Source organism: Oryctolagus cuniculus, chromosome 16 (assembly GCF_051225735.1).
Source record: "Oryctolagus cuniculus isolate XC-2025 breed Fujian yellow rabbit chromosome 16, ASM5122573v1, whole genome shotgun sequence".
Classification (NCBI taxonomy): domain Eukaryota; kingdom Metazoa; phylum Chordata; class Mammalia; order Lagomorpha; family Leporidae; genus Oryctolagus; species Oryctolagus cuniculus.
Window position 1 is genome coordinate 39,446,069 of NC_142882.1, and position 12,365 is coordinate 39,458,433.

Here is a 12,365-nt window from a genome sequence, read left to right on the forward strand (position 1 = left end):
AATAACACCTGTAGTCATTTTTAACCCCATGCCTGAAAACTCCAGTAAGTGAACTGTTGTGGATTGATTTCTAATATCTTTTTCTTCCTTTGTTTCTATTTTCTTACATGTGGGGAGCAACTGGGAGCAACTCGGACTAGACTGTTGCTGGAATTAAGACTTATTCTATGCATCTGCTCTCCCACAATATGGCGCTGGGAGAGGAGCAAACAGCTTCTACACAGCTGCCTCCAGTTCAACCAATAAACAGCAGGACCTGCTCCTGATTGGAGGAGAGCAGCGTACTCAGCATGTGGGTAGCAGAGTTGGGATTGGTGGAAGAGGACTATAAAGGAGGAGAGAGACAACATGCACCAGGAACATCTAAGAGGAACACCTGTGCAGCCCCCGAGAGAGCCGGCCGGTATGCCGCTCCCCCGCGGAAGTGGGGAAAGTGGCTAGGGGGAACCGCCCTTCCACGGAGGTGGAAGGGTCGGTAGCCAACTCGGGAAGAACCAGCAGCAAACCCGGGGAGGGCCGAGCAGACAAAAGAACAACGCAGGGTCCTGTGTTGTTCCTCCACGAAGAGGGGGAGCGACATTACATAATAAAATAAATTGAATGACAGATTCCATGTGATGTCACATTCTTCCCAAGATTTTTTTCTTTTTCTTTTTTTTTTTTTTTTTTTTTTTTTTTTACCATTTTTGGTCAGAGGAGCAAGGCTAGCCAGTCAGAGTACCAGCACTCAACATAATCCAATCTGGGATTGAGCTTTTCAAAGCAGAGTTTCAGTCTTTCAGATACTTTTTTAGAAAGATTTATTTATTTATTTATTTGAAAGAGTTACGCAGAAAGAGAAGGAGAGGCAGAGGGAGGGAGGGAGGGAGGTCTTCTATCCACTGGTTCACTCCCCAATTGGCCGCAATGGCCAGAGCTGCGCCAATCCAAAGCCAGGAGCCAGGAGCTACTTCTGGGTCTCCCACGCAAGTTCAGGGGTCCAAGGACCTGGGCCATCTTCCACTACTTTCCCAGGCCATAGCAGAGAGCTGGATCAGAAGTGGAGAAGCCGGGTCTCGAACCAGCACCCATATGGGATACCGGCACTGCAGGCAGCAGCTTAACCCCCTATGCCACAGCACCGGCTTCTCAGTTACTTTTACAACTTGCCCTTATTGCTGAGGTACAGCCCCTTCTGCTAGAAGTTGTAAATGTTCCCAACACTGCACTCCACCCCCACCTCCACCAGCTCTGCTGGACCTAGAGATCCTCTATTGGTCCCCTCACCTTAGGAGACAGCTCAGAGCTCCATTTGGCTTCCCAGCTACTTTGCAGCACACACACTTTAGGGACATCCCGTCTGTCTGGGATCTGCCTGCTTCGGTTTTCCTTTGCCTTCGCAGTTCACCCAATGTCTTAACTACAACATTCATTTGTCTAGTATTGCTAGACACACCCAGGGGGAGGCTTAGTCTTCAATACACTGTCATTTCTAGAAGTCCAAGACCAGTCTGGTTATTCTAGATACTACCATTTAGCATACAGAGGTGCAGGACAGAGTCCTCTGTTCTTGACCTTGTCTGAAAGGAATGTGCACCAGGCCCCTACACACATGCTTCATCAGTAGTTTCTCAGCTTCCACTGCTTCCTCAATCTACCCATCATCTTCCTGGCTCTTATACTTTGGGAGGGGGCTTCAGCGAGTAATGCTGCAGCGGCGGTGGCATCAAAGTGTTTCCATTCAGGTCCTAATTCAAGATCCCATCTTGCATCAGATACTAAGATTCGCAATGAATATTCCTGTTGAAATAGCTCGGGAAGTCTGAAGGTTATCAAAGATCCCCTCTGTCCAGCTCACAGAGCTACCACAACTGTAATGATCATGCATTTGAGTGGAACTCTGTCATTTGAAATTGCTTTCTCATTTTTTTTTTTTTTGACAGGCAGAGTTAGTGAGAGAGACAGAGAGAAAGGTCTTCCTTTTCTGTTGGTTCACCCCCCAAATAGCCTGTACGGAAGGCAACCGGGACAGAACCGGCACCCCGACAGGGACAAGAACCTGGAGTACCAGTGCCGCAGGCAGAGGATTAGCCTAGTGAGCCGCAGTGCCGGCCTTTCTCATTTATTTTTACTCAAATTCCTTAAAGAACAAAACAGACACGGAGAGGCAATTTTCTGGTCACAAGGCTTGTTAGCAAAAGCCATCATTTTTTTTTTGTTGTTAAAAGATTTATTTATTTGAAAGACACAGTTACAGAGAGCAGAGGCAGAGAGAGAGAGAGAGAGAGAGAGAGAGAGAGAGAGAGTCTTCCACCTACTAGTGCAATCCCCAAATGGCCACAATGGCAGGAGCTCCACAGATCTGAAGCCAGGAGCCAGGAGCTTCTTCTAGGTCTCCCATGTGGGTGCAGGAGGCCAAGGACTTGGGCCATCTTCTATTGTTTTCCCAGGCCATAGCAGAGAGCTGGATCAAAAGTGGAGCAGCCAGGACTCAAACTGATGCCCAGAGGGGATGCTGGCACTGCAGGTGGTGGCTTTACCCACTACACCACAGCACTGGCCCCCCCAAAATTCATCTTAATATATAGTTTTATCTTCCACAACACCCAACTATACTGTATGTCTGGGACTGGAACAAGTGGATAGTTTCTGATTTCCCATATGAATAAAGCCAAACAAAAGGTCTCTAATGCTTACTATCCAAGGGCAATCACCTAAGGAGGCCTCACCAAGTGGCCAGGTGGCTCTCACACGTCAGCCTTTATTCCCTTTGTGATTCCTACCCCATCTGGAGCCTCTGCAGCTCTGATGCAGTTGACATTCTAGTGGAAAGGGGCAAAGCCCATTCCCTATGGTTTCCTGATATTATTTAACCCCAACACTTTCTTTTCCTCTCTGCAGTGCCCCCATTACTGGAAGGGATGGACTTGCCTCTGGCCATAGTCTCATAGTGGAAGCTAACGCCCCAGAAAGCACCATGCACCAGGCTTACTGCCCTCTGCTCCTTTTGGATGCAACTCAGTGGCCAGTGCAGGTGCCCCTGCCTCTCTACCAGGTAAACTTAGTTGACAGTTCCCAGTAAAGGGAGCACCTCCCCTGCCACCCAATGAATGAACATCCAAGAAAAACTGAGTAGCCTTCCTTGGGTTTCAATTCAGTTACCCCACCCCACCCCCTGCCTCCATTCACATCTGTGGGAGAGGTGATTAAGCCCAGAATTGTCACTCCAAGCTTTGGTGACCTCAAGAATTCTTTGCCTCAGCCGGAGCTTTTGCTTACTTGTGCTGTCCACTCATGGGTGCCCACATGCAAAAGCACTCTCCAGGCCATGGGACACCTTTTTTGTGGGGAATTAGGTCAAGCCCAGCACTTTGATTTTTCAACATCTTCTTTGGTTTCTTTTTAGAATTATTTTATTCTTATTATTTGAAAGACAGAGTTACAGAAAGAGGTAGAGCCCGAGAGAGAGAGAGAGAGAGAGAGAGAGAGAGAGAGAGAGAGAATCTTCCATTCCACTGGTTCATTCCCCAAATGTCTGCAACGTCCAGAGCTGATCTGATCCGAAGCCAGGAGCCAGGAGCTTCTTCCAGGTCTCCCACGAGGGTGCAGGGGCCCAAGGACCTGGGCCATCTTCCGCTGTTTTCCCAGGCCATAGCAGAGAGCTGGATCAGAAGAGGAACAGCTGGGACTTGAACCAGTGCCCATATAGGATGCTGGCACTGCAGGCTAGGGCTTTAACCCACTGTACCACAGCACCAGCCCCTTCTTTCTTTGATTTCATTGCTCCTTTACAATCCATATGTAATCATTTGGTGAGTCAGTACCCTAAATGGTCTATGATCAAACATATGATTAAGCTCCTAACATTAACCCTTCAAAAACTAGAAACCATGGCCCTCAGTCTCCTACCACAAGCCTCAGACATTGCCAGGAGTTCAGCAAAAAAGAAAAACACACACTGGCTTCTAGACCTTGTATACCAAAAGTTCCCTGGGGACATGTGACTGCCATGTCTGTGTTCTTTTTAGAAAAATCAATCAATTTTCACTTTTAGCAAACCCTGCAATTACAAGAGTGGAGATGGTAACAAGAAGAAAAGTAAAATCCTGTGGAATTGAAGAAAAAAAAAACCTTTTTTTTTTTTTTTTTTTTGCTTATTTTTGGATATCCCAAGAGAATTTGAATATTTTCTAAAGGGAGGAATTGGAGCTCTACAAGTTTGGATTTATAAAAAAGAGACAAGGCATTTCAGTGTGGGGAAACTGTCACACACATATCATTAATTTAAATATCCTGACTTTTGTTCAAGATAGTTCCTTAATCCTTACTCTAAGTAAACCCACTTAGCAGGAAGAAAGAAGATTTGCTATGTCCCATTATTTTTGCTGGCCAGGTTGAACACTTCTTTGGAGAAACAACTCAGGTTTTTAGGACACACTTCAAAACAAAACATATTTGAAAACAAGATTGCTTCTACCTAATTTCTTGTGTGGATCAAATTACTTCTTTTTCTCAGAATCAAGAGTAGCGGCCTCCTGTAGGAGCCTCCCAGTGGAAAAGCAGAAAACTCTCTTGTATTTCCTGAAGACAGCCAAAAGGGTGATCAGGACAGAAAGGTTGGCTTCGAAAAATTCCAGAATTGCGTGTCAGTAAATATTTACTTGATACGTTCTCGATGTGTGTGTTTATTACAAAGTACAATGAAGTCTATAGAACAGCTTATGCCCAGTAGGATTAGAGAATAGCAAGAAAACTCAATGGAGAAAAAAAATATTCTGTCCTAGCTATAAAAAATTAATTTAAAATATATAGGCTCTCAAACACAATCTTCGTTTCTAAAGATGTTATATTTATGCTTCTAGAATACACTCACACATTTTTTGACCATTAATATTTCCAGCACTGCTACAAATTTACTGTAGAAATGAACAGTTTGTTATCTGTATTAGTCTTGCAGTACACAGGGTAAAACGGAAATGATATAAACAAGAATGATTATTTGTGATTTGTTGAACTGAGATGTATACTTTAAGCCTGGGTTTGTTTCTATGTTTTCTAAAATGGTGATGGTCATGAAACTAGAAAACCAAAGTCCAACTGATTTTTCTTCCTTTGAGGATTTATTTATTTGAAAGGCAGAATTAAGGGGGTGTGGGGGGTGTGTGTGGGGGAGAGAGAGAGAGAAAGAGAGAGAAAGATAGATGGATCTTCCATCCTCTGGTTCACTCCCCAAATGGCACACAGTTTAAGGCTGGGTAAAGAAAAGCCAGGAGCCAGGAACTCCATCTGGGTCTCCCATGTGGGTAGCAGGGGCTCATGCACTTGGGCCATCTGCTGTCTTCCCAGGTACATTAGCAGGGAGCTGGATGGGACACAGAGCAGCCCGAACTCCAGCTGGTGCCCCAGTATGGGATGGGATGCCAGCACAGCAAAGCCATGGTTTAAAACTGCATAACAACACTGGCCCCTTTTCTTCCTTTAAGAGAGAACTACTGGGACCAGTGTAAGCCCTAGCAGTTAAGGCGGCCTCATACCACACAAAAGTACCTGGGCTTGATGCCTCACTCTGGTTCCTGCTTCCAGCTTTCTGCTACATGCATACTGGGAGGCAGTGGTCATGCAGCAAGTGGATGGGTCGCTTCTACCCCTGTGGGAGATCCAGGCTGAGCTCCTGGCTCCTGGCTCCGGCCTGACCCAGCCTTGGCAGTATTTGCAGGTATTTAGGGCAAAGAACCAACAGATGGAAAATCACTCTCTGTATGTCTCTGTCTGCCTCTGAAATAAATAAATGTACAAATATTTTAAAGAAATATTTTCTCCCTGAAACAAGGGGGTTCTGAAGAGATTTATAGCAAGTTTATCAGATATTGCTATATATTTATGTAAAATTGTCCATGACTATCAACAACGCCAGCTTGCCAAACTCCACAAGTAATCACCACGTGCTGCACCCTCATCACACCCCTCACAAAATCCCCAGGCTGCCACGCTCAGTTTTTGATTCAGTCATGTTGCAAGATGCTCAAACACAACGAAATGTCAGAGCATCCAGACTCAGCATGTCCCTGTGCCCTACAGAGCAGTCTGTCTCCTCAAAGGCTCAGCAGCCAGGGAACCAAATCCATGTCAGAACCAGGTTTCTCAGAAGCCAGCCCTGACCCTTAGGCCAGGCTCCCTTGCTGCAGAGTCCACGACCCAGGCCTCTGTACTTCACTCTCACATCTCAGGCTACACCTTATGGGGCAGCACTTAAAATAAAACAGAATAGAATAGAATAGAATAAAATAAAATAAAATAAAATAAAATATAAATTAAAAAAACAAAAGGGGGCAGCACTGTGGTGTAGCGGGTAAAGCCACCGCCTGCAGTGCCTGCATCCCATATGGGTGCTGGTTTGAGTCCCAGCTGCTGCACTTCCACCTAGCTCTCTGCTATGGCCTGGGAAAGCTATAGAAGATGGCCAAGTGCTTGGGACCCTGCTCCCGTGTGGGAAACCCAGAAGAAGCTCCTGGCTCCTAGCTTCAGATTGGTGCAGCTCCAGCCATTGTGGCCATCCTGGGAGTGAACTAATAGCTGAAAGACCTCTCTCTCTCTCTCTCTCTCTCTCTCTCTCTCTCTCTCTCTCTCTGTAACTCTGACTTTCAAATAAATAAATTTAAAAAGAAAAAAAAATGTTGGAAAATTAGGAGTCATTATCCCAGGTTCTAGTGTTGACAATCAGCTTTTGAATCTTGGCTCCCTCCCTAGCTTAAACATTGCCTGGCTACCCTCAGGCACTTTATTAAAATAGACATAACCCTTCTTCATAGGATATTTTAAACTTTCATTCTCACTATCTTTATGGACAGAATAATTCACATGCATAAAACACACATTTAAAGAATTTTTTGGTTTTTTTTGTTTGTTTTTTTGTTTTGTTTTGTTTTTGCTTTTTTTGACAGGCAGAGTGGACAGTGAGAGAGAGAGACAGAGAGAAAGGTCTTCCTTTGCCGTTGGTTCACCCTCCAATGGCCGCTGCGGCTGGCGCGCTGCAGCTGGCGCACTGCGCTGATCCAATGGCAGGAGCCAGGTACTTATCCTGGTCTCCCATGGGGTGCAGGGCCCAAGTACTTGGGCCATCCTCCACTGCACTCCCTGGCCACAGCAGAGAGCTGGCCTGGAAGAGGGGCAACTGGGACAGAATCCGGCGCCCTGACTGGGACTAGAACCTGGTGTGCCGGTGCCACAAGGTGGAGGATTAGCCTGTTGAGCCACGGCACCGGCCCTAAAGACTACTATGTGCTGGTTCACTCCCCAAATGCCTGCAACAGCCAGGGTCGGGCCAGGTCAAAGCCAGGAACCCAGAACTCCATCTAGGTCTCTCCCCTGGGTGGCAGGGTCCCGAATACTTGAGCCATCATCGGATGCCTTCCAGGATGCACATTAGCAGGGAGCTGGATCAGAAGTGAAGAGCTGGGACTTGAAGCAGCCCTTTGATATGGAATGTGACCCAAGAGGCAGCTTAGCCTGTTTCACAACACCTGACCCATGGTTTTTATTATTTCCCTAATAATTAACAATGTCTCACATCTTTTCACATGCCACAGGATCACTGTGTATCTTCTTCGGAGGAATGTCTATTCTGATCATTTGCACATTTTTTTAATTGAGCTGTTTGTCTTTTTATTATTGAGTTGTAAGAGTTCTTTATATATTCTAGATACAGGTCTATAATCATATTTGTGATATGCAATTTTTTCCCTTGGGAACTGTGTTTTCACTTAACTGGTAAGTGTTCTTTCAAACAGAAACATCTTGGGGCAGGTGCTGTGGTGTATTGGGTTAAGTCTTCACCTGTGGCACCAGCATCCCATGTAGGTGCCAGTTCGAGTCCCGGCTGCTCCTTTTCTGATCCAGCTCTCTGCTATGGCCTGCCAAACTGGTAGAAGATGGCCCAAGTGCTTGAGCCCCTGTACCCACGTGGGAGACCTGGAAGAAGCTTCTGATTCCTGGCATCAGATTGGCCCAGCCCCAGCTGTTGAGGCCATTTGGGGAGTGAACCAGCAGATGGAACACCTTTCTCTTTGGCTCTCCCTCTGTAACTCTACCTCTCAAAACATTAAAAAAAAAAAAAAAAAAAAAACCAGAAATATTTCATTTTGATGACCTCCAATTAATCTATTTACCCTCCCCCCTTTGTTTCCTTGTGCTTTGGGCATTTAGATTTACTCCTGTGCTTAAGAGAATTTTTAGTGAAGATTAACGTATGAAAATTCTGGACATGTAAATATCAGCAGAAATGATGATAATAATGGATTATTAGTGAGAAAAGTTGTCCAGGCTCTACCTTCTGCCCTTATCAGATTTCCCTGCTCTCCACCTTCCAAGAGTTTCCTTTCACTTGGACGGGCTCTGGCCTTCATTGCAGATTCTTCCTCATACACTGCCTCTGGGTGTCCCAGGATCCTCAGTTTCAAGCCAGTGGTGCAGACTAGTGCTTCATCCAGTTTCAGGACTGCCCAGCAGGGGGCGTCAGAGAACCAGGGGAGAATCCCCTTTTCAGAAAAGCCAGCATTCATCCAACAGTGTCTACTGTTGTGTGAGCGCCAGCTGCCTGGCATCCTTTGTGTGAACACTATTCCTAGTCCCTGGAGTAGCTGCAGGCATGAACTGATAGCACCTCCATGTTACAAAAGAGGTTTCAGAGACGTTTTGTAACTTTTCAAGCATTTCCTGGTTCAGTGTAGCAATGAAGGAACTGGGCTTGGACTCCAAAACTTACATTCCTTTTCTATGTTGCCCATCCTCACCTGGGGATGGTGGGCAACAAGAAGCAAGAGTTCCGACTTCCTCTTCTTTAGTAGCTCTGGACAGCATCAACACATGAACAGAATTGTGTTAAGAAACAGTGTCCCGGACAAAGGGGACACGCTGCAAGTCACACCCCTGACTCTAAGCACCTACGAGATGAATGCGGAAGGCACAAGAGGCAGCAGGTGCAGAGGCAGGAAAGAAGTCGTAATGCCTCAATAAAGTCAACTTCAACATTCTGTTACCTTAGTCACATGTTCCGCCCTGGCCTGGAGTACAATGTTGATAACAGCTAAACCATGGCTTACTTTAGGGGAACTTGAACCTGATCAATTCCCCTAAGGCACTAGACTTAGAATTGGAGCATCACCCACCCAATGGACAGTACTTTCTCAAAATGTTCTTTGGGTCCCCTTGCAGTGAGATTATTAAAATGCAGACCCCAGTGCAAATCACCAGATTGACATCCAGTCTTGGTGCCTGGCAACTGCATTTCTATTTTTTTTTATTTGAGAGGTACAATTACGGGCAGAGAGAAGGAGTTAGAGTGTAAAAGGTCTTCTATCTGCTGGTACATTTCCCAAATGGCCAAAACAGCCAGAGCTGGGCTGATCTGAAGCCAGGAGCCAGGAGCTTCCTCCAAGTCTCCCACACAGGTATAGGAGCCCAAGCACTTGGGTCATCTTCCACTGCTTTCCCAGGAACATTAACAGGGCACTGGATTGAAGTGGAGCAGCCAGGACTCGAACTGGCTCTCATGGGATGCCGGAGCCACAGGTGCTGGCCCCCAAGCTGCACTTCTAGGGAGCTCCACACTAAAAAGCAAGGAATGGTAAGAGGGTTGGTTACTGCCTCACCATTGCACCTCACTTCTTTTTATTTATAAAAGAGAGAGAGAGAAAGAGAAAGAGAAAGACAGGATCATTCCATCCACTGGTTCACTCCCAAATGGCAGCAACAGCCAGGGCTGGGCCAGGCCAAAGAGCTTCTTCCAGGCTGGGCCAGGAGCCAGGAGCTTCTTCCAGGTCTCCCAGGTGGGTGGCAGGGGACCAAGCACTTGGGCCATCTTCTGCTGCTTTTCCAAGTGTGTTCGTAGGGAGCTGGACCGAAAGTGGAGCAGCCAGGACTCATTTGGGATGCTGGCATTGCAGGCAGCAGCTCAACCCACTGCACCACAGGGCCGGCCCCACCCTGGACCTCACTTCTTATCTTTAAGAAACACCATCTCTCTTTCGAACTCCTGCTCACTGATTCTGAGTTATTAAATTATTAAAGCAGAAAGTGATAAAGGTAGTAAAATTTCTTTACTTTGGCACATGGTAATAATTTTAACAGCCGAGGTGGCTATTTTGCCAAGTGGTTAAGCTTCCCTTTGGCAGGCTGCACCTGGGGTTGAGTCTGGCTCTGACCTTGATTCCAGTTTCCTACTAACACATATCCTGTGAGCCAGTGTTGGAGCTCAAGTAGTTGGATCCCTGCCACTCATGTGGGAGACCCAGATGACAGGTTCCTGGCTTCAGCCTGGCCCAGCCCTGGCAGGCATTTGGGGAGTACACCAGCAGATGGACGACTCCTACCACTGACTCTCTGGCTTTCAAGTAAATAAAAAAAATTTTTTTTTTGACAGGCAGAGTGGACAGTGAGAGAGAGAGACAGAGAGAAAGGTCTTCCTTTGCCGTTGGTTCACCCTCCAATGGCCGCCGCGGCCAGCGCGCTGCGGCCGGCGCACCGCGCTGATCCAATGGCAGGAGCCAGGAGCCAGGTGCTTTTCCTGGTCTCCCATGGGGTGCAGGGCCCAAGCATCTGGGCCATCCTCCACTGCACTCCCGGGCCACAGCAGAGAGCTGGCCTGGAAGAGGGGCAACCGGGACAGAATCCGGCGCCCCAACCGGGACTAGAACCCGGTGTGCCGGCGCCACTAGGCGGAGGATTAGCCTAGTGAGCCGCGGCGCCGGCCAATAAAAATAAATTTTAAATAATGGTGGCTAATACTTCCATCTCACTTAACGTGGGGTCAGGGACTATTCTAAGTCCTTTACATAACACTGAATCCTCATAACCATCTCAAGTTGTTGCCACTGCTAATTTCAGACCTATTACACAGAAGAGGAAACAGAGCTTAAATAACTTGCACAAGGTCAAGGTCATGCAGCTTATCATTGATGCAGCCCAAATTCAAGTCGACAGACAACCTAACTTTGAAGTCAAACAACACAATTCTTTCAAAAAATACCCTAATACCAAAAGGCCAGAAAAAACAAACTCATGTGTCCATCAATAGGGGACTGGTTAAAGGAATCCTGATTCCTCCACGGCAGCACAGCTGTAGAAAAGTTGGAAGCTCTGAGCTGAAAGTCATGGTGCAGAATATTAAAAATCAAACTCCTTTTAAAAATTGATTTTGGGTCTTCACTTAGTATACTAAGTTGATTTTCTGTATAGAATTAAAAATAAATCTTAATGAGGAATGGGATGGGAGAGGGAGTAGGGAGAAGGGAGATGGGATGGTTTGTGGGTGGGAGGGTGGTTACGGGGAGAAAAACCACTATAATCCAAAAGTTGTACTTTTGAAATTTATATTAAAGTTTTCTATAAAAAATTACTTTGGGGAGCTCGGTATGTACTGAGAGGAGAGCCCTTGTCATATGAGTTGACAATTTTTTTTCTCAATTTGTCATTTGACTTTGATATGCTTATAATTTTCATAGAAGTTATTTTTGCTTTATGTATTCGAATTAATCTTTTATGGTATGGCTTTTGGATTTGGAGTCATCACGAAAAACACCCTCCCCCACATCAGGGATGTAAAGGAATCCTTGCAATATATTTTTCCTTCTGGTGATTTTAGGGTTTGATTTTTAGGGTTTCATTTTTAAAATATTTTCCCTTAACACACAGTTGAGGTATGGAATGAATTATTTGTGATTTCCATTACATAAAAATAAAATTTTTATTTTATTTTTTAAAGATGTATTCATTTATTCAAAAGTCAGAGTTACACAGAGAGAGTTTTCCATCCACTGGTTCACTCAATTGTCCACCACAGCCAGAGCTGCACAGATCCAAAGCCAGGAGCTTCCTCTGGACCTCCCACATGGGTGCAGGGGCCCAAGCACTGGGGCCATCCTCTACTTTTTTCCTAAGCTATAAGCAGAGAGCTGGATGGGAAGTGGAGCAGCCAGATCTCAAACCGGTGCCCATATGGGATGTCGGTGCCCCAGGCCAGGACGTTAACCTGCTACACCACACACACAGAGGGAGACAGAGATTTTTCACCTGCTAGTTTACTGCCCAAATACCCATCAAGAGCCAGGCTGAACCCAGGAACCAGGAACTCAATTCAGGATTCACACGTAGATGGCAGGGACCCAAATACTTGAGCCATAGTCTATTGCCTCCAGGGTGCCCAACCAGCTTGAATTGGAAGCAAAGCTGTGATTTGAATCCAGACACTCCAACCCTCACCCCAACAATACTCTTTAGCGAGTTGCCTCCTGTGTCCTATCAGCCAGAGAGGCCTTCTTTATCATAAAGGAAATCCTCCTACAGATTTGGGGTTACTTCTGGACTTTCTCCCCCTGGGGATTATGTTCTGC

The 12,365-nt window shown here is 46.1% G+C and overlaps 1 protein-coding gene across 9 annotated transcripts in view; it reads right to left on the reverse strand.

Moving 5' to 3' along the window:
* The window catches only part of LOC149121687 (uncharacterized), a 117,035-nt gene that overhangs the window by 50,551 nt on the left and 54,119 nt on the right, over window positions 1-12,365 (reverse strand). Inside the window, exon 1 of one of the 9 annotated variants that reach the window (XR_016222372.1) lies at window positions 108-235. The exons of the other annotated variants lie outside the window; for them this stretch is intronic. The gene's annotated coding sequence lies outside the window, so the exon portion shown is untranslated. Of the gene's footprint in view, window positions 1-107; window positions 236-12,365 lie in introns of those variants that run through there. 9 annotated transcript variants of the gene reach the window in all.